The sequence below is a fragment of the Macrotis lagotis genome, chromosome 5 (assembly GCF_037893015.1).
Source record: "Macrotis lagotis isolate mMagLag1 chromosome 5, bilby.v1.9.chrom.fasta, whole genome shotgun sequence".
Taxonomy (NCBI): domain Eukaryota; kingdom Metazoa; phylum Chordata; class Mammalia; order Peramelemorphia; family Peramelidae; genus Macrotis; species Macrotis lagotis.
In genome coordinates, this window is record NC_133662.1 from 95,657,011 (window position 1) to 95,679,327 (window position 22,317).

Sequence of the window (22,317 nt, forward strand, 5' to 3'; positions counted from 1 at the left end):
TCTTCAGACGTCATTAATATTTTCAAACATCTGGCATTTTCCTACTCTATTAGTTCATTTTCCAAGGAATTCACAATCTAAGTAAGACCAATAAATATGCTATGGAATAAAGCAAAACAAATGTCACAGACTAATTTGGCAGGGAATTCAAATTGGAAGCCTTTGAAAAGCAGTGTGGGTTTTCAGAAGAGATTTGAAGGAGAAGAAGGGCATTTTTGAGACAAATGGGGTACTGTTCTAAGTATAGTGCATAGAAGAAGGCATGAGATATGAGAACAAAAGAAGTCTAAAAGGAATAATAGGAGAGAAAAAAACAGCAAAAGTGGAGATATGAAAGGTCAAAGTGTCTAGAGAGCAAAGGCAAGGAGGTTGGGTTTGATATGTTGAAAGATAGACACAGAAAGGTACTGGGACATTCATAAAAAGGGGAATGAAAAATTACTTTAAGGATCCTGATCAGATACTGTACAAGAATGGTGAGCAAAGGTTGACAAGAATAGGTGGTACTCAGGAAAATGAAGGACTAGTGGATTAACAATAGGGATAGAAAATATATGACTGGCTTTAAGAGCACCTGCCACTGTTCTTTTTAATCTCCAGACTGAGAATACCACCAGGAATCCTATCAGTAAAACAAACATCATTATAATGTGGAGAACTTGGATTAATTAAAGACCACCTCTCTTCCAAAACATTCAGACAATATTTTCTATTGTTCCTGCACTCATTTTGACAATATTCTGAGAGACAAGTTGTGGTAGCAAACATGACACTTTATCTTATTCACAGGAGAATAAACTTAAGAGAAATCATGTGGCTACTTGGGGACTAGGAGAAGAATCCTTGATCTTATCACTGTAACTCTGCAATATTCCAGTTCCACTCACACTAGAATACAATCTTAATTTTAGACATGAAGATAAGGGTGACTTGGAGGGCAGAACAGAAGTCTTTATTGTTATTGTTCGGATATTTCGGTTATATCTGACTCTGAGATCTGTTTTCTTTACAAAGATATTGGAGTGAGTTCCTATTTTCTTCTCTAACTCATTTTATACTTGAGGAAACTGAGGCAAAGAAGGGTGAAAAGACTTGACCAGGGTCATCCAGTTTGTAAGCTGAAGTCAGATTTGAACTCAGGAAAATGAGTCTCAGCAAGAGTAATATTTACTGAAGGAGGTAAACCTTATCACCTCCTGAATTATGCTAGTACACAAGGGAGGCATTGGTCCATTGTACCACTTAGCAACCCAAACAGAATTTTCAGAAGAAGTCAAGTCACTTACTTTTCAATAAGTCAGTGGTGAAGCTTGGATCTCAGTCCCTCAGTTTAGGCACAAAAGCCTATGACTTCTTTAGTTTCAGCTACTTAACAGAAAGACATAATTAGATGTAGGAAAAAATTCTGAAAAAAAAAAAACCCAGATTCTTAGATGTTAAGACACTGAGAAGCAGAGAAGCAGGGAGGTGGCAGAGAAATGCTGATATCAAACTCTAACAATTGCATTAAGCTTGGGGATGTTTTAGAGTATAGAGATGCTTTATCATTCATCAGTATTAGGACTAGAAAGAAAATTACCAGAGGTCATCTAAATCAACCTCCTCATTTAAAAGATAGGGAAACTGAGACCCAGAAAGGTTAATTAATTTACCTAAATAAGCAATAAATCCCAGAATTAGGATCCAAACCAAGGTCCACTGCCTCCAAGTTCAGCACCCTTTCCACAGAAGCACATTGTTTTACGTTATTAATAAAGTAGCATTCTAAGAAACTGCATTTACACAAAGTATAAAATATGGGAAAAGTCTACTTTCTGCCATGTGGGGCAGGGTTATAGAATTGAACTGATTAAACTGTTAGCCCTTCTAATCGATTCAGTAGTTGATGACAATATTTCCACACAAATGAGTGCAAAGGTATTTGGTGAGCTCAATCTATATATTGGACAACAGAAATTGCTTTATAAATGTAAGACGGAAAGGGAAGATCAGGCATCATTTGGCATGAAGTATCAATATCATTGCAGAAATTAACAAAGAACAATTCATTCCTAAATGCTAGCTTGAGATCAACTTTTTTCCCCCAAATGATTCATTTCCTCTGGATTTTTTGGTAGAAAGGAGTAAAGTAAGAAAATTATAACCCCAGTGCCTCCCCTTTGTGCTAGCATAATCCGGAAGGTGACAAGGTTCACCTCCTTCAGTATGATGAATTTTTGCTGTTACTAAAACCCTGCCCACCTGCCAATGTTCCACCCCCATGGCCTGCCAAAGGAAGTGTGTTTTAATTCCCAGCTCATTCCCTCCTAAGCAAATCCTCCAAAATAATGAGGCATGCATGTAAATATTACCCTTGCTGAGCATATTTATTATGTGTTGATGTTGATTGTTTAAAAAGGGGTTATGGTTCAATAAATTGAACACCTGAGCTGAGCCTCTTGTAGGATGAAATGGAGAGATGGGAAGATCAATTTAGAATCACTTCTACTTTTCGATCTGTTTAATAGATTTTTTTTAAAGACTCTCAGAGTCCAACAGAAGCAAGGCTTCATGCTCTAACATCCTCAAACACACTTCTAACCCTATCCATCCTAACTGGAGTTTGAAACTAGCAGAGAAGTAGAGAACACAGACTGGGTTCCTCAGTTCAGGATTGAACCTGGCTCATTTATGCAACTGGTATTGTATGTTTCGGGGCACGGCTTTACATCTGACCCTTTTGGGGTAAAATTTGATCTGGCATTTCATTTCAAGGGCTCAGTCACCAGTCTGTCAAATCTTCATTTTGCTGGTGCCCACTAGAACTGCTGACGTTTGTCTCTAACTCCCCGGGCTTTCATCTTTCACTGGCAATAAACATGTCACCCTGCTGAGGTGAAACACAATCTGGAATTAAATTTACTGCATATAAAATATAGTGCCCTCTTTATTGGTTCAAATACTTGTCACTCATAATTTATTTGCAAGTGTATGGCCTTCGAACAGGGAGAATAGAATACAGCTGTAAATGGGAGGAGGCGATGGAACTCCATTTGCCTGTATCTCTCAACATTTCTCATCCTTAGTCTTCAAGTTCCACTTTTCCCCTACTTTGTCTAAAAAGCATAAGATCCGTTGCCTCAAACAAAATGTCAATGGGTCTCCCATGCAAGGGCTGATTAGTTCTATGCTTTGGCATGTTTGCTAGGACAAGATAGTAATTGTAATGTTCACCAATGAACAAAACTAAATTATAAATGTACATGTGTCTCTGCAGGGTGGAGGGGTGTGTGTGTGTGTGTGTGCGTGTGTGTGTGTGTGTGTGTGTGTGAGAGAGAGAGAGAGAGAGAGAGAGAGAGAGAGAGAGAGAGAGAGAGAGAGAGAGAGAATGGATGGTAGTTTGGGGAGGAGTTGGATGGTGCCCTCCACGGTTTTAGTCCCACATTCATCATGCCTTCCCTTCTGGCACTCAACTTTTTCACGATTTATTCCAAATACTGTCGATCAGCTTTAACTAATACAGTTCTTGTATGAAGCACCTCTCTAATCTCTTCAAACACAGATGTGGAAGCAGGGCTTAGAGCATGGAGGCCAACAGAAGCACTTTGCCTGTACCAGTGATTAGCTGTGATTGACACAGCACACTTCTGCTTTCACAAGCTGACTCTAACACCCATAAATGATTGTTTTAAAATGAGAAGCAGTGGGTACTGAGGCACCAGCATTAGTAACTATGTAGTACAACCATATAAACAGATAATTCAGAGTCTACAAAACACTTGATACTATTCTGTTTTTATTTCTTTTTGGCATTTTCTCTTTTTTCTTTTATCTATCTGCCAATCATTTTTGAAGGAACATTAATTATTCATTTAGGATGACTGAAACAAACATGAATTCATATTTTATTTCAATTTTAATTCTCTACAATATACAGTACCAGGTGAAAGAAATTCCAAACAAAAAAAATCCTAATGCTTTAGAACTGTAGTTCAAGATTTGAAATGTACCAATCAAAAAGCATTTATTGATAATTACCAAATGACATAAACAGTGGATTTATGGGCTCTTTGCTTACTTTTTGAATTGTTTTTAATGACTTTAATATAGAGGATTTACAGGGGAAGCAAAGACAAGAATTATATAGGAGGAGAAAGTATGGATAGCTAATAATCTGGTGGGAGAGAGTACTCACCTCAATAATGGATCCATTGAAATATAAGAGAAATAAGGGTTTGTGGGACAGTATCTTTCCATTATTGGTTTTGTGACCTGGCAGCACTAATTGATGAGTCTAAAAATATAATATGATTAAAAATCTAGAGGTGGAAGATACCTTGGAAACTCATTCAATCCCCTCATTTTAGAGATTGCATTATACAGAATACCCATTTTACAAAAAATTGAGCTAGAAGGAAGTTAAATGGCTTGTCCAAGTTCGCCCAGCTTGTATCAGAGCTAGTGATCTTTCTACTGTATTATATTAAGGCCCTTTTGGCTATATCTTTCAAGCACAGAATTTCATGGGTTTCTGGAGGTACCTTGAAAGTTGAATTTAGACTAAGGAAAAATCTCTTTGGTCTAATGATGCAACCCTGATAAAAGAAAGAAGTCTGTCATTACTCATCTCTTTCTCTCTCTTTCTCTCTGTCTCTCTCTGTTTTTGTATCTCTGTTTCTGTCTTTCCGTCTCTGTGTCTGCCTCTCTCTCTCTTTCCCTCTCTCTAGTTTTCCTGATCTCGTCCAGACTGAAAGAATAATAGCCATTTTTAGTCTTATGCCAATATTGATTAGTAGAGATGCTTTAACCTGATCTGATTTTTTGACCTGCTCTAGTTCACCCTCCTTAGGACTCGCCCCCTCCAATACTGTGGCTCATGCTATTGGTAATGGACTGAGTATGGACATCGAAGCAGCTCTAGTCTGATTATAACCCAGAACTCCCAAACTCATTCTATCTACCAATCTCAGTCTTCTGTCCAAGAAAGATTACAAATGCATGCTGCCTGCTTCCTTCTTAAGGTCGATGTAATTCCTCAAAATCCATGCTGTCTACTATATGTAAAGTACTAAATGAAGTGTGATTACTACGGGAGAAGAGTGACCCTAACCTTGAAGACAGCTCCCTTCATGGGGAAATGGATTGCATTGCATAGTAAGCAATATGAATACCTGTGAGATAGCATCATGAAAAGAGGCCTGGCTCTCCATTCAAAGGAGCGTGAGTTCAAATCTTGTCTCTGAAAATCCTCTAACTTTTACTGTCTGTGTGAACAAATCTCCTTGGTCCTTTGTTTCCTCACCCAGTTTATATTATTATTTGTATAATTCATCTATAGAATGCAGCTTTGAATACTGGTGGCCTCAAGGGTTCCTTTCAGCTCTAGACATATGATCCAATAACTATCACTTCATCACTTCAATGGGTTATAATCAAAATTGTCCTACATGTGCAAATTCAGGTCACTCAAAGAAGAAAACCTCAGATTTTAGAGCCCAAGTTTGTTCTAAATACCTGAAGATTCTTTTAGATTTTTTTTCAGGAACTCAGAGCCTGCCAAGTTTCTCCAAACTTTCAGAACAATTCTAAGGACTTCGTCCCTCTCCTTTACCAAAAATAGCCACTATGTGACTAGGCAGTATGGATACAAAATGCCTCTCATTCCCTTTCCACCTTCCCTCTTTTTTTTTTCAAGCTACAATGTAAATGGAAACAGCAACCTAAGAATAGGAATTCTTGCTCCAACAAGCTATGAAATGCCTAATTTTATTTGCATCTGAACCTATATATAGTAAGATGTTTTATTCATAACTTACCTTCCCACAAACACCTCTCAAAATAGTCATTTTATGTTTTATTTCTTATTTTAAAACTTCATAAACATTCTATATTTTAAAATTAATTTTAAAATATTAAAAGCATTCTATTAATTCTAATCTTTATTTTTTACAGTGCTCCTTCCCCCACTGTTTTTCACACAGAACTATAATGAAGGCAGATGAATCGATAAAAGGGAAAAGTTGGCATTTAACAAGCATCTCATTTTCCAAATATTCTTAGAATCATAGACTGTTAGAACTAGAAAAGACCTTTGAGGTTACTTTAATCCAACCCCCTTATTTTATTCATCAGAGAGAGAGAGAGAGAGAGAGAGAGAGAGAGAGAGAGAGAGAGAGAGAGAGAGAGGAAGAAAGCTTATTTCTGTCAGAATTAAATTGCTATTTTCCTAAACTTTTAGTTTTTAGATCTGTCCTGTGATTTCATTAGATTCAATAAGGAATCATTAGATTCATTAGACTCATAGATTCACACACATTAGGATAGTGTAGGGAACTATATACATCAATAAGCTCCCTCCCCAACACAGATTATTTTCCACTCAAAAACTTAATCTTATTTAGTTTTTGAGAACAGTTTGAGCTTAAGTGACTTTCCCACGATAATATAACTGTAATATAACAGACACAGCACTCAGTTCAAGTATCCATGATTCTAAGGACTGGTCTCTATATGATGTCTTTTAATAACTTAATTCATTAATTTCATCTGATCTGACTAAGGTAGCTATTTCACAATAGAATCTCAGAGATAGAAGGGACCAGTGAAATGTTTTCTCCATCATATAAAGGAATCTATCCCAAAACATTTCTTTTTTTTAAGGTTGGGTTGTTTTTTTTTTTGCAAGGCAAATGGGGTTAAGTGGCTTGCCCAAGGCCACACAGCTAGGTAATTATTAAGTGTCTGAGACCGGATTTGAACCCAGGTACTCCTCAGGGCTGGTGCTTTATCTACGGTGCCACCTAGTCGCCCTCCCAAAACATTTCTGACAAGTAGTCATCCAGTTTCTGTTTGAAAATCTCTACTGAAAAGGGATTTAATCGCTTCCAAAGAAGCCCAATCTATTTGTTAGTTTAAATTGTCAGTAAATTTTTTGCCATATTTATATTTCAGTATTTTTCACTGATGTATGTCTTCCCTTCATTAGTGAAGATCATTACCTATAAAAATGGTTTCATTCTTTGGAGTTTGATACAAACTCAGTGCATGTCATGTAAAGAAACCCTTCAAAAATGCTTGTTGAGTGATTGGTCCATGCCTTTCCTTTCATGTGATTCTTCTCCATAGATTTTCCAGTATGGATCTGTCAACATGCTGGAGACATTTTAGGGCCTTTAATTTTCTCTGAGTAAATCATCATTACCCCTGTGTTCATGATATATGAAAAGCCCACCTCCCTAATGAAGCCCAAGTACCCTAAAATGGCTGAATCAGTGGAACAGCCCTGAGCAGAAACTCCAAATGAAGGAAAGAAAAGGGACAATAGGTCAGCTAGGTGGCACCGTGGATAGAGCACTGGACCTGGAGTCAGGAGTACCTGGGTTCAAGTCTGGCCTCAGACACTTAATAATTACCTAGGTGTGGCCTTGGGCAAGCCACTTAACCCCATTGCCTTGCAAAAAAAAAAAATCTAAGAAAAGGGAAAATACTTTCTTTCAACAGGCAAAGCCTTCAGAGGACATGCCTTCATTTATGACTTTCTTACAATCCTTTCTCCCAGTCCTAGGGACAAAAATCAGATTATATCTCTAAGATCTAAGATCTAATATCAAAGGGAGACTATATCGGTCTTGAAGCTTCAAAAATTGTTTTATATAGAAGCAGGTTTTATATATTCTAATAACACAAATTAGAAATCTATGTGCAATTATTTCACAAATTTTTCATTGAGATTTTTAGAGCTTATCTAACTGTTCTTCATTTTATTTTAACTATTATTCAAATACAGATTAATGCACAATTTTGTTGAATTCTAATTCTAATGATCTTGATGTCTGCCCCTGCCCCAGTTAAGGTATTATATTTATGACTAATTCTTTTTGTCATCCCATTGGATGCTATAGAAAACTTGATGTTAGAACCTGTGGAGTTTTCACATGGGCAAGTAGCACTCATTTACAATGTTTGTTGTCATAGTGATGCTCCTATTTTTCTCAGTACACTGAATTTTTAAAGTTTTATTTCTATTGAGAGTTTTATTAGGAAAAAATAAAGGAAAAGAAAGAAAATCCTTCCTAGGACCAACAGTAAAACTCGACTGCTGGAGATTTTGTGATATGATTATATCTTAGTGTATTATTCCCATTTGACTATAATGTGAACCGTCCTATATTTACAAACTCAAATTCTATTCCAAGTGCAAAATGGATAATACAGTATGACATGAAATGAATTCTTTAAAGGTACTATTATTTCTCAGATAGGCCAGTAGTTAATGGACATTCACATTCCCTGAACTTGAAACCTTTCTCTTCCATACACATGTGGCATGACTATAAGTAATTATATTTTCACAACTATGCCAGCTAGGGCTTATCTATCAGTGACAGTGCTATCCCTTAAAGCACCCACCTTCTGGGTTTATGCACTTTCTCTAAAGAACCAAACAATGATCAAGACATTTTGAATCCCTCTCTAGAAATGGTCTTTAGAATCAGATTATGAATCACTAAATATTTACTCTTTTCACCTCATTTTGTTCCAGAAAGAGTATGTACAGAGCTTTATTGTCCCACTTTAGTAACAAACAATGTGACTCTAAATGACTCTTGGCTGTACAATAAAATCAACATACAAAAGATTTCAAAGAATTATCTTTATAAATGTCCAGAGGAGTATTTTTTTATCTTAAAAAGATTTTTTATTGCAATGGCATCCAGGGAAACAACAATGAGATTTTCCAAAGTGATGACTTTGAAATGGGCAATACTCATTTAGATAGTCTACAGCAGCTTAAATATAGACTACTTGACTACAGGACACAGCCCTAAAATGTCTTCTTAAAAGTAAAAGAAGGTAGTCACTGAAAAATGGCAATTATAGATTGTCCACTCCTTTAGGCTTATAGAAATTGGGTAGGCTCCAGTCTTGCCATTGGACCTGCTGAAAATCTTAGCTTTCTAGAGATTCCTTTGTCTGGAATTGTCCAAGGGGGGCTTACCTCTTATATATTCTAAACCTTGATGACCTCCAAATCATGGGTTTAGAGATAGAATAACCTATTCCTCTTAGCCTTCAAACTTCCCAAAGTTCAGACACCTACTATATTCAATTTCTTTTGTCCTTTTCTTTGTCACTGCACCCACCACTGAGTGTATTGTTAACAGAAATCGCAGTCTCTTACCTTTTTCTCTTCTACCAAATGCAATTAGATCTTTAATTTGTAAAGGGGAAAAGGTATAGAAACAAGTAGTCATAAATTTAATACTAGAAAAGAACCTCAGAGGTCATCTAGGACTTACTCCCTCATTTTACAGATAAGGAAACTAAGACCTGGAGAGGTAACCTCACTTGTTCAAAGGCATATAGGGAGGAATCAGGAGATGCTATATATTGGAAAAAGGTGAGCTGACACCAAATCTGACTCAGTACCATCTCAGTACCCCATACAAAATTCCTCTAATTGTCCTAGTGTGAATTCCATCTGCTAGTTTGAAATTTTCCCTCATTGATGCTTATGAGTTATTGGGAGGCCTTTGGTGCCCAGTCCAGACATTCCTAGAGAATAAAAGACTTTTGAAAAGTTAGCATTATATTTTCCTCATCAGTTAAAGAAGAAGTAATTTACTTTAATACCTACTTCACATGGTTTACTTTGAGCCTCTTGGTGTTTTAATTGATAGATGAATGACTTTTTGCCTTGTTGCATTGATTCTGAATCTTTGCTTTGGTATCTTGCTTGATTTTCATTGCTTATAGGTTTGCTGGTGGGATGGACTCTGCTTTTGGGACAATCTGTTAATTTACTCCGTAAGTAAAGAAAAAATTCCTGGCTGCTTCATAAATACTTCTTCACTGTTCTATAATTTTACATATCTAATTTGGTCCTGGCTTCACTGGTATTCTACTGATATCAGAGAAAAGTAATGAAAGGTCCCAGTGATTGGAACTGATCATCATTACTGATACATAGTAGGCTCTCAATAAATGCTTGTATTCTTCCTTCCCAGAAGATTGGAAACTCTGTGGTGAACTTGTAGAAGGACAAAGATAAGAATCACACTAAAATGACAGGTGATCTTCATCACTGAAAGGAATGAAAAAATTATGAATCATCTATCTTTTGAAATATTTGAGAAATACCTTGTCAAAACTTTGTCTGATGGGATCCTTTTGGGAATATATCATGAATGTTGTAGAGAATGAGAAAGACTTACACAAGTAAAACTATACTTGACTATTTGCAGTCAATCCTAGAAATAGTGGGAATGTAACAGACCTTCTCAACCTCATGGTTCTGTTGCACTATTTTCCCTGATGTGCCAACATTAGAAATTGCATAGTGTTTATAAAAACAAGGTTCATGACAACTATTTCTTGTGCAATATATAAACATAGACAGCACAGATTGAGCAGGTGTTTCAATATATTGCTAAACTCTTTTAATTGACCTCTTTTGCTATTATCTCCCTTCCCCCATACTCCTAAGAGATCAGATTCTTTGCTTCATCCTCATGCAGATCTCCATTGATCAACTCTTACTTTGACTAATCCATTACTCTACTTTGTGAAATTTTTAATGTAAATCTTGGTTCTACTACATACTACATTATGGTTATAGACTAATTACTTGATCTGACTAGGCCTCAGTTGCTTCATTTATAAAATTATAGGGCCAGACTAAATATACTCTAAGGTTCCTTCCAGTTCTAGATTGTTGATTCTGATTTAATTTTCAACCTAGATTCCATGATTAGCAATATCATAACAATCCTAAATATTCTCCTAGACTGTCATTCTAGGCTTCCTATCAAGTTTATTCTTAATGCTAGATTATCCTTAGCTTTGATCTGGTTTCTGTCCTGCTTCTGCTTCCAGCTTTAGAAAATTGCCAAAGACAGAACTATACAAACTGGGCCTCCAAAAACTCCTGTGGTTCAACTTCAAGTGGAACTTAGGTCATAATCCTTGGCTTCATTTTTCCTTAATTCCTCTTCAAAACTTTCCCAAGCCTCCTTTATTCTTTCCCTAATCCCCAATCACACACACCTATTCCATTTCTCATGCTCAAATGTGGAATTTCCAAGAGTGAAAAAAGTAGACTACTTGAAAAGGGTGAGACGGAACTGGACTTACTATTGTGAGAAGTGCACTAGAGAAATAAAGTTTGAATAAAAAATACCAATAAAAATGCACAATTTAAACTGGGAAAGTGTGGGGGGGAAGTGTTAGTTTATCATCTGAAATCATTTGACACATTTGAAATTCTAATCCAAACAAGTAAAAAACTCCCACAGTATTGGTCTTATTAAAAAAAATTAATTGTTTTTGAAAAAATCATTTCTGAAAGACTTGTAATTCTTAGCATAAATTCTAGTAAGTTCAAGGACTTCTGAAAAAAGTAAGAATTTAAAGAGAAAATATGTCATTTTCTAGTTCAACTTTTTATAATGAATAATTAACATGAAATAACAAATACCAAGTAAATAATAATCATTTAAGATGTTATATTAAGATGAATTCTATGAGAAAATATCAGAAGAGATTGAGATTTGCTGAAAAGAGCAATTGTTTTTCCTTTTCCTTCTAACACTTCATAGGAACCCAATTAGGTGGTAGGCTTATAGGGGTATCAGGTACAAGAATTTTCCCACTATTTAGCAGTATATGATCTTTAAATGCATGATTGTATGGTATACCAGCAGCTATTTCAGAGAAATAGAACAACCCATCTCTATTTTCTAGCCTTGTGTGCTTTAGTGAGTAGCACTGTTATTAAGGTACTAAGATTTGGAGAAAATGAGCCATGGAGTAAGGAAGATCCAGGTGAAAATCCTACTTTTGATAGATGTTGGCTATATAAGCATGGGATAGTACTTTAACTTTTCTGTGTTTCCAAGAAGTTCTCTAAGACTATATGTTTCAAAACCATTAATAATTTGCATTAGTAAAGGAAGTTTCCACCTTAGAATGCTCTGCAGCAATGAAATTGAAAATCCAAACATTTCTCTCCTAAAAGATGATACAGCTCTCTGGAACTTCAAATAAAGGTTCAAAAGTCAAAGGAAAAGATGTTGTTGACTTTCTTCAGGCACTACTACAAAGTACATGCATCACTTTTGGTATATAGATTAGGTGTCTCTATTTGATGCAGCACCACAAAAAAATGACTTCCCCTACTTATATAGAAGAAAGTGCCATTTTTGATATGCAAGTAATGTTGCACATATTTTTGTTGCTTCCCAAGCATTCTAGACTAATGTCTGTTGCAGAGATATGCATCAATTACCAGACCTATACTTTTGGGTTACAGAGAGAAAAAAAGGAAATCAGAGGGTAAGAGGATTCAATCCCAAAGCTGATAATAACTGTATGGGGCCTATTCCTCATGATCTAGGTAGGAAGTTGTGAAACATTTTTCCAGGATCCAGAGTCTCAACATTCTGCAATCTCAACCCTTTAGTTTAGCTAAAGTCCTATAAACAGTTTCAATGAATTTATTAAAAATAATACTGAATTATTTCAGAATAATTTACTTCAATTATATAGTGGTGACCACTATATAACTTAGTTCATTCGTATTATATAGATATGCATTGATAATATATATATAGACATATGTTTGCATATAAATGTGTATATCACATTCATACATGGTCTGAATTATCTCATTTCCCAGTTCTGTCTATGAACTTTAAAACATTTTATCTATTTATATCCTAGAAATTGGACTTTTGTTTAGTACTTCAAATAGTGAAATATCATAGCTATAATATGAATTAGTGGAAGTTCAGGTCAATAAACTACTGCAAAGCACTTTCTGTCCTCTATGGAAAAATATCAGATTTCAGACTTTTAGCTCATTCTAAATGACAAGTACATTGATTGACTGAATAGTGCCAGGCTAGATGGAAAGGCAGATTTGTACAGACACGAGCACTACTTCAGTGAAAGAAGTGAGAATGCCTGAGAAGAGAAATTATTTGGAGAAAATATGATGAGAAAAGTTTTAGACATTGAGTTGGATGTGATAATAAGACATACAGAAACAAAGATATGAGACTGAAACTTAGGAAAGAGACATATTTTAGGGCAAAGACTAATGGTATAGTGAAAAGATCACTATCTTTGGAGTCAGAAATTCTGGGCTTGTATCCCACCTCTAAAATTACCAACATAACCTGAATTAATCATTGAAGATTTCATAGCCTCACCTTCCTCATCTGTAAAATGAGGTAGTCAGACTAGATGACCTTTATATCTAGAAGACTATGAGCCACAAAATAGTTAGCTCATAGTAATATCCTTTTGAATCAAAGAAAAACTGAATAAATACATGCATGTATACTCTTCCCTCTTTATCATTTAGGTACACTATGAATTGCTTCCAAAGCAATGACGTTAACCTTCTCCAATTCTTTTCAACTTGGTCATTTTTTTTTTCATTGACATCTTGCCTACTAAATTCTCTTTGAAATGATAAAGTCATCAAATCACTACTTCTATCCTTCTTTCCTTCAATATTCTTTGTCAAACAAGTGTATTTAGTTATTTTTCAATTTTATCTGACTCATCCCGACTCCATTTGAAATTGTCTCTTTTTTAAAAATTTTATTTATTTAGGCAATGGGATTAAGTGACATGCCCAAGGTCACACAGCTAATTATTAAGTATCTGAGATCAAATTTGAACTCAGGTCCTCCTGCCTCCAGGGCCATTGCTCTATCTACTTCACTACCTAGCTGCCCCTTTTGTTACCCAAGTGAAAATAAATTCCAAATCCCTGGAAAATTCTCTCTCTCTCTCTCTCTCTCTCTCTCTCTCTCTCTCTCTCTCTCTCTCTCTCTCTCTCATCCTAGAATTTGTACTATGAGGCATCAAGCTTAAAATGATTACATTGGATAAAAACAATTTGCTAGAACTTCTGTTAAAGAAAATAAAAAGTAAGTAACAGTCTTCTACTATATAATATTTTCCCCACTTCCAAACATAACAAAATATTTCTCCATGCTCCCAGAACATGGCTTCCCAATGACTTAAAATCTCTTTAATCTGTGCACATAAAAATTCCTTTGCCATTTTTCCTACTACTCTTTCCTCTCCTATACTCATGTTGGAACTCTTAATCTGTCTTTTCAGCTAACACTTTTCATTTTATTATGAGTTTTGCTGCAGGGTATTGTGTTCGGACATGCTAGCAGGTTGTTCTGAGTGAGACAGTTCCTGTTTCAGTTGGGGCTGCCAACCCAGCAGGGACTTGCTAGGGTGACCACTAATGCTTTTAACATGGGACCACACATCATAACAGGAATACACATGTTAGAAATATAAAATCCGTGCTGGGATTGTGGGATTTCCAGAATCTAGTTTAACTGACCTCAGTTAAGAGATATTAAGAGATGGCAGTTAAAACCCTCTTTCACTTACAGACTTTATGCAGTGGAGGGAACTGGCTTGACAGATTATATTTAGGAGCTTTTGCATTTTTCCTCTACAATGAAGAGACCTAAATATGTAGTCAGTGTGTAGGCTCTTCAAATGACAGACCATAATCGTCTTTTTGCAGCCTTTACAATATCTGTTGTCAAGCTCTTCTGAGAGACTTCTAATAGGGTCTTGGCAGGATGCCATGAGCAGCCACTTCCACAGCAGCTGATTCATAAATGCCTTTGGGGTTACATTACGAACCCAGTAACCCCTGAGGTTTAGTGGGAAGGTTTGCCAAGGTTCAGATGAGATTGCCTATTAGCCCATTGAACTCCCCTGAGCCCAAGAGCATTGTAGAGTCAGCTTCACCCTTAGTGACACTGGAAGGAGGGTGGAAATCTTGTCTCAGCAGGATGAGGAGCTAGAATACTATTCATACTACTACCACTTCCTAAAAGGAATTGGTGAAGGGAGAACAGAAGGGGATAGACAGACAGTCAGATATTCAATCAAAACAAGAATATGCAGCATATGCAGATAGAGAAGATTTTGCATTCAGGTAATAGAGGCAAGAAATTGCATTCACAACAACAACATATTCTCACGTGGGAACCAATATGGTGAATTGAAAAGAACAGTCTTTGGTGCTGATGATTTGAGTCAAACTCAGTTACATCATAAATTTACTATATGACTTTTCTAAGCTTCAGTTTCTGAATCTGGAAAATGAAATAGTGAAGGAAGCTAAATAATATCTTAAATCTAGTGTATATAAAGCTAGTTTCATTTATAACAACACTGAGAACTAAAAGGTTTAAATGACTCAATCAAGATCAAGAGATATCCAGGTCCCTTTACTTCAAAATCAGCATCATTCTTCTCACTATATGATCCATGACATCTCTTCCATATGTTTCATTTGGACAAAACTATTGATATTTTATTCTATCCTACATTAAATTCTTCATTGTATCCTGAAGCTAACATTACTAATTTGCAAACCAGGCCATCAGAGATTTTGAAAATCCCACTAAACTTTAAAAGACAGCTCCAGTGGTGAACTATGTGTGTCTGCTACTTGAGACTGAGCCAAATAAAATCCAGAGAGACCCATCACTAAGTTCATCAGAGGATGATGGATGTTTTGGCTACAACAACTTGTAAAGATCATATACTAAGCCAAGAATTGTGATCTGCACCTGTAGAATGTATCCTCACACACATGAAATCATTGGTCCTGGAAATGTAGCAGAAATAGCATTGTCCCATGCCCTGTACAGAACATCTATCATAACATACTACAGCATTTTCATTTTCCATCTGTTCCAAAACTGCATGCATGTGTATGTGTGTATATGTGCCAAAATTTCCAAGTCTCCATAATTAACTGAATTAGTATTCCCCCATCCCCTGAAAGCAATTGCCTGGTTTTCCTCCACTAAAATTACTTCAGCTCAAAGGAAATTTTTGATAGGGGGAAATAAGATAGGCAGATAGTGAGTCCAGACAAATGGGAAAGTGAAAAGCGATATAGAACTCCTTAATGCAAGTAACAAGAAGGCAGCACTAAGATATTTGAACAGTTCCAGAATCATTAATTTGTCAAATGCCTTATAAGTATTTTTCCTAGTTATTTCATGTTATGATTCAAGTGCTGAACTACTACTTACTACAATCCCTTAAACCATAGTGCCTTTCCCTTTTAGTTTAAGATGGTACTTTACCAACTTAGATGTTTTTATAATTTCCAGAGTGCTAATCTGCTATTGTGTCATACATTTTGGGGGATTATTTTTTTGTTTGTTTTTTTCCTAAACCTTACCCCTAAGTAAATTTTCTGTTGAGGTGTATGAAATGTCCTGTTCCAATACCTATAAATTCAATCCAATGTGATATTCTAAAAGCAATTATTTGCTGACTTTAATTAGATTTATATCTCTTGAATTCCTGTAAAATTTCTATCTCCTGTATACTCTCACTGGGCTGAAAAAATACTTAAAAAAAGGCCTGGGTAGTCAATAAATTTTTTAGATTTTTACTAGATAGTGACAGTTTAGCCAACTTTTCTGTCTTCTGTTCCATATGTTAAGTTAATTCAAGTGAAAATTACATCCCCATGCATGTTCTAATACTAAAATCAATTGCCTAGAAACAACTTCTTTATATTTCTATAATCCTTGTAAAAGGATTTTTTGAGAAAATATTTAACACTTCCTTAACTTCATTTATCATCTCAGCCACTTCCCCATACCTGTTCCTCCCTGTATTTCAATCTTTCTTTCTGTGTCATCACCATTTACCTAGATCCCCATGTTCAAAATTTCAGTCCCTATTTGATACTTCTCTTCCTTTCAACTGAAGTCAAGTCAGTTTCCACAAAAAGTAGATTCCATGATTCCATTTCTGAAAAACAAAGTCTTTCATATGCTTTCACTTCTATCTCCAACTGCCAACATTTTAGCATAGGCATTAATTGCAACTCAACTGAATTATTGCAATAAGTTCCTAGCATATCTTTCCCATTCCAATACCTTCCCTTCTCCATTTCATTCTTCATGTGCCTATCTCTCCTTATGCATAGAACTGATTTCAGCCTGAATCCCTATTGTCCATCAAGTAAAGTTCAAACTACTTAGCCTGATATTCAAGGTCATTTACAATTTGGCATAGCTTTCCAAAGAAAGAGTCTATGTTCCATTCAAAATGGACTTTTCTCCATTTTCAAAATATTTCCTAAAATTACTGATTTCATTCTTTTGTTTGCATTTTCCTGGGACTGTAATACCTTTCTTTATTTTTCTTATTAAAGTTTTACCCAACCTTTAAAATCAAGTTCACTTGACACAGCATTCATGAAGCTTTTGATGGAATGTAATACTGGAATCTAAGACTACTCCAAAGCAGAGCATAACAATTGTTTCCCCTCACTATTCTTAAAACGAGCCAGACAAAAAACACCATTCTCTGTCCAGCTATGTGTATCATCTCCAATAAGAACTGGGGAATTTTGACTTTTGCATTGGTGTCTTCAGTACTTAACATTTTTATAAGCACACACAAAAAAGGTATTTCATAAGTGCTTATCATTCATTCATTCATTCATTCATCTGTGTTAATTTATTGACTCCCAATTAGATTGTAGTTCTTTAGGTAAAGAACTCTTTATCTAATGTGTATGTTTAATCAATATGCAGTAGAGTGGTCTATACTCAGCAGGTTCTTTAAATACTACTGTGTTGGATTGAAGAAAGAAATATTGTTATTTCATAACATTTTGATTTTTATGTTCTCCATTAATTTCTTTTGTTTAATTCTTATTTCACTCATTTTTTTACCCTCTGGTTTTATAATCTCAATTTTTTTCTTTCCTTTTCCAAAATATACATTCTATAAATTTCTGTTGTTTCACAGAAAAAAAAATCTCAGTTTTGGCATTTTGTACAACTGGTTCCTAAATAGGCACCACCACTGAATATCTTTAATACATAAACATCCAGATTCTACTTGAAGAACTCCAGGGAAGGAAATATCTTTTTTTTTTCTTTAGGAACCCTTATTCCAAGTTCGAAGAATTTTAATTGTCAGCAGTTCTTATGTTTATTGAATATAAATCTGCCTCTCTTCAATTACTAGCTACTCCTTTTAACTTAGCCCCTTTGAATCTAGTAGAACAAATCTATCCAGTTTCCAAAATCCTGGATAACAGTTATAAAGACCCACTAAGTGTATATTTTTAGTTGGAATCAATATAAAGAGAATTTAGGTATTTAGGGAGTAGTTGGAGAAATCAAGGAAGGTTTCATGCAGAAGTTGATGTGCTTAAAGGAATAATGATTCCAAGAGTCAGAGGGATTCTTACCACACATGGAAAGGTCTTAAAGATCCTTATGATCAGGGAGGCTAGGTGGTGCAGTGGATAGAGCACCCGCCCTGGAGTCAGGAGTACCTGAGTTCAAATCCAGCCTCAGACACTTAATAATTACCTAGCTTTGTGGTGTTGGGCAAGTCACTTAATTCCATTGTCTTGCAAAAACCTAAAAGAAAAAGATTCTTATGATCAACCTTCCCATAGTTAGATTCTAGCTTGTCAACTTCTACCTGAAATATGACATCTGAAACTGAACATATTAAAGATGTGGTCTAATTAGTGAAGAGTATAGTAGGACTAATACCTCTCTAGTCTTGTGTGTTGTCCCTTTTTGTATGCAACCTAAGATTCCATTACAATTTTTAGTTGCCATATCTGATAGTGGATCAGATATTCACATCTAATGGTTCATTCACTATCCTTGGTTATAGTAAATACTATAAGCTATGGTACTAAAATTCATCCAGGTCAACTAAATGCACTTTTTCTAATTCAGATTTCAATTCCCAGGGCAGCTAGGTGGCACAGGGGATAGAGCACTGGCTCTGGAGTCAGGAGGACCTGAGTTCAAATCTGGCCTCATATACTTAATAATTACCTAGCTGTGTGAACTTGGGCAAGTCACTTAACCCCATTGCCTTGCAAAAAAAAAAAACAGGTTTCAATTCCCCATAACTCATCTGTTCTGACCTCCACAATGAGTTGAATTGTTCGACCTTGGCTCCAATATTTTTTTATCAACCTTTCATATACCCCAGGCAATATTTCTAACTTTTCCTAGATTCTTCTCTTCTCTGTCAAAAGCTTCTTTTGGTATTTTTAGCATTCACTGGAAGATTTTGCTTCTTCTAGCAATTGGGCTTCTAACAGAGAGTCACACTATCCTTTTGCATTAACCTTATATTACGTGCCTTCACTTCAATCTTTTATACACTTATCTACATTTAGATAAATTTTCTGTATATCCTTATCAATCTCTTTATATAGTTCCCCTTTCTTTCTGTAATTCCCATTCTCTCATCTTATGGCCCCTCTGTATCTTTAAAATAACTCCAAAATTTTTACCTTCCTTTTCTTCAGACCATTTGACTATATCATCTTATCAATAAAAAGCAAACATTTATTTAGTGTCAATTATTTCTAAGGTAGTGTGCTAGAAGCCAGTGATTAAAAAAAAATAAAACTCACTACTGCCCTCAAGGACATTATAATTTAGTAAGGGGATATGGAGCAATAGGTATGTGAACAAGTGACATGAGAATTAATGATTTATGAATGGTTTTCATTCCTTGTCATATTCCAGCCATGCTGGATTAATCTCTGCCCCCAGTTTGAATTTAGTATAACTTGAGTGAAATTCCCCTTGCCTCCTTCAAATGCCAACTAAGGTTTAGTCTCCTCCATGAAACTTTGCCTGTCTCTCTCCAATGAATATAGTCTCTCTCTTTAAATTTCTTAGAGTACTTTGCAAGACTCTTTTCTTTGCATTTATCTCATTCTCGATTGCATTTTAGTTATTTTTATGTATTATTTTTCCTTATTAGATAATAAACTCCTTGATAACAGAGTCTGTGTAGCATCAAAATATGCCCACTTCTTAGCACATGATTTATACATCATAAGCATTGAAACTGAACTGAAACAAAGAACAAAGAAAAATGAGAGTTTGGGAAAAGATGTGATTAATTATAGCTGATGAAATCAAGGGAAATAAAAACTTTATGGAAGTGATGGTACCATAGTTAGAGGATGAAGGAAGAGAAGAATTTCAATAGACAGAGATATAGAAGGAATATGTTCTGGCCATGGGAAATACTCTGTGAATATACATACATAAAAAAGGCAAAGGAGAATATTAAGAATGATAACTAGTTGAGCTATTACTGCACTCATAAATGATGGAATTGGACTCAGTGACCCTTGATATCACATAAGATCTATAATCTTATGTTACTGTGATCTAACAAATATTGCTTGAGGACAGCCAAGTTACTTATGGAAGATGTATTACAATTTGCTAAAGAGAAGAGACTCTTTGTTTTGTATTTATCTTTTCTAGCACTTGTCATAGAACTTTTTATATAAGTAGTAATTTAATAAAAGTATTTTTAATGGATACAAAAATAAAAATACAAATGAAAACATAACTAACTCCTTCAAGAACTTGACAATGCACTATGAAAGTAAGAGAGGAATACAAATAATGAAAAAGTGTTTATCCTTTTTGGTAATTGCATCCAATCATTCCAGGCTAGATTCTGGTTGGATAAAAGCATTTGCACTGTCTAGTGGGAAATAATGTACAGACTAGTAAAAAAGAAAATGGTTGCAAAGCTAGGAAGCTATTCTGCCTGTCTCAAACTGTTGCTGCAAATAACTCCAAAAGGTAATTAACAGGATGTTTCCCCTCTTTGGTTAAGAGAAACAATAACTGGAGATATTTCTCCAGATATAGTTTCTATCCTGAAAAGCTATGTTTGTGATTCTTCAAAACTTAATAGATTTAAAATTGAGAAGTGACATTTTTTCTTTTTTTTAAAATTTTATTTATTTATTTATTCTTATTTTGTACAATGTCTTTATACATTACTAAAATATTCTTGTTTAATAGTAACTATAATACCCCTTCCCCCAAAAAATATAGACCTGCATGAGCAATAAAGTAGAGAGAGAAAAAATTAAAATTGAAATTAAAAAAATAATAATAGTAGGTATGGCCAGGTAGCAAAGTGGACGGAGCACCCACCCTGGAGCCAGGAGCACCCAAGCCCAAATCCTGCCTCAGACACCCAACAATCACCCAACTGTGTGACCCTGGGCAAGCCACTCTAACCCAGTTGTGCTGCAAAAACCAAAAAATAAAGACCCAAAATAAAATAAAATAGTAGTAATAATAATAATAATAATAGTAAGGGTGGCCAAGTGTCAGACAGAGCACCAGCCCTGGAGCCAAGAGCACCCAGGTGTAAATCTGGCCTCAGACACCCAACAATCATTCAGCTGTGCAGCCCCAGGCAAGCCACCCAGCCCCATTTGCCCTGCAAACCCCAACAAAAAAATAATAATAGGGGTGGCTAGGTGGCATAATGGATAGAGGACCATCCCTGGAGTCAGGAGTACCTGAGTTCAAATCCGACCTCAGACACTTAATAAATTACCTAGCTGTGTGGCCTTGGGCAAGCCACTTAGCCACATTTGCCTCGGAAAAACTTAAAAAACAAACAACAATAATAATAATAATAATAATAAATCTGCTTCAGTCTGTGTTCCAACACCACCAGCTCTGTCACGGGTGGATCACATTCTTTATGATAAGTCCATCATCACAAAAGTTACTTCTGTATTTTTCCACCATTGCTATTGCTGATGGCAACTCCCTCCATTTGTACTTCTCCACTACCATGTACTGTTTTCTCTCTCCTTTCACTTTGTCTCTGTTTTCCCTGCTGACTCATTTCTCCAACCTGTGCCTGGTTTTGGGGTGCTTCCTGAGCTTTTGAGTATTATCGGGGCACCCCCTACAAGGATCTCAGTGTGTGAGTCTCTGTCCTCCCTCCTGGTCTGTGAATGACCATAAGCGCCCCCCTCTGCCACGGGGCTGAGGTGGGGGGAGCCCGGCTGTTCTGTGGGGGGCCTAGACTGCGATCAGGATCTGAATGTGGTGAGAGCCCCAGCATCCTGTTCCAGGGACAGAGGACAGAGCTGGGAAGTCTCTCTTCGCTCCCTCCCTTGGCTCAGCTCATGCCCTGGGGGCTCCTGCTTCTGGTTCCTGGATCTGGGCTGCCTAGGCCACACTGCTCGCTGCGTGCCCTGAGGGCTGGGCTTCACATGCTCACTCTGGCAGAGGTCTCCCCGCTGATCCTCCAAGTGGTGCCCAGTGCTCCCCGAGTTTAGGTCAGGAAACTGCACCCACTGCCCTGAGCTGCAGCTCCCAGCACCCTGGGGCTGCCTCCAGAGGCTGAAGTTCCTTCACTCTAGCAAGCCGCCTCTCCGACCCTGGGGAGCAGAGCCTTTTCTGCTCTTTTCCAGGTTACCTTTGGCTGGAG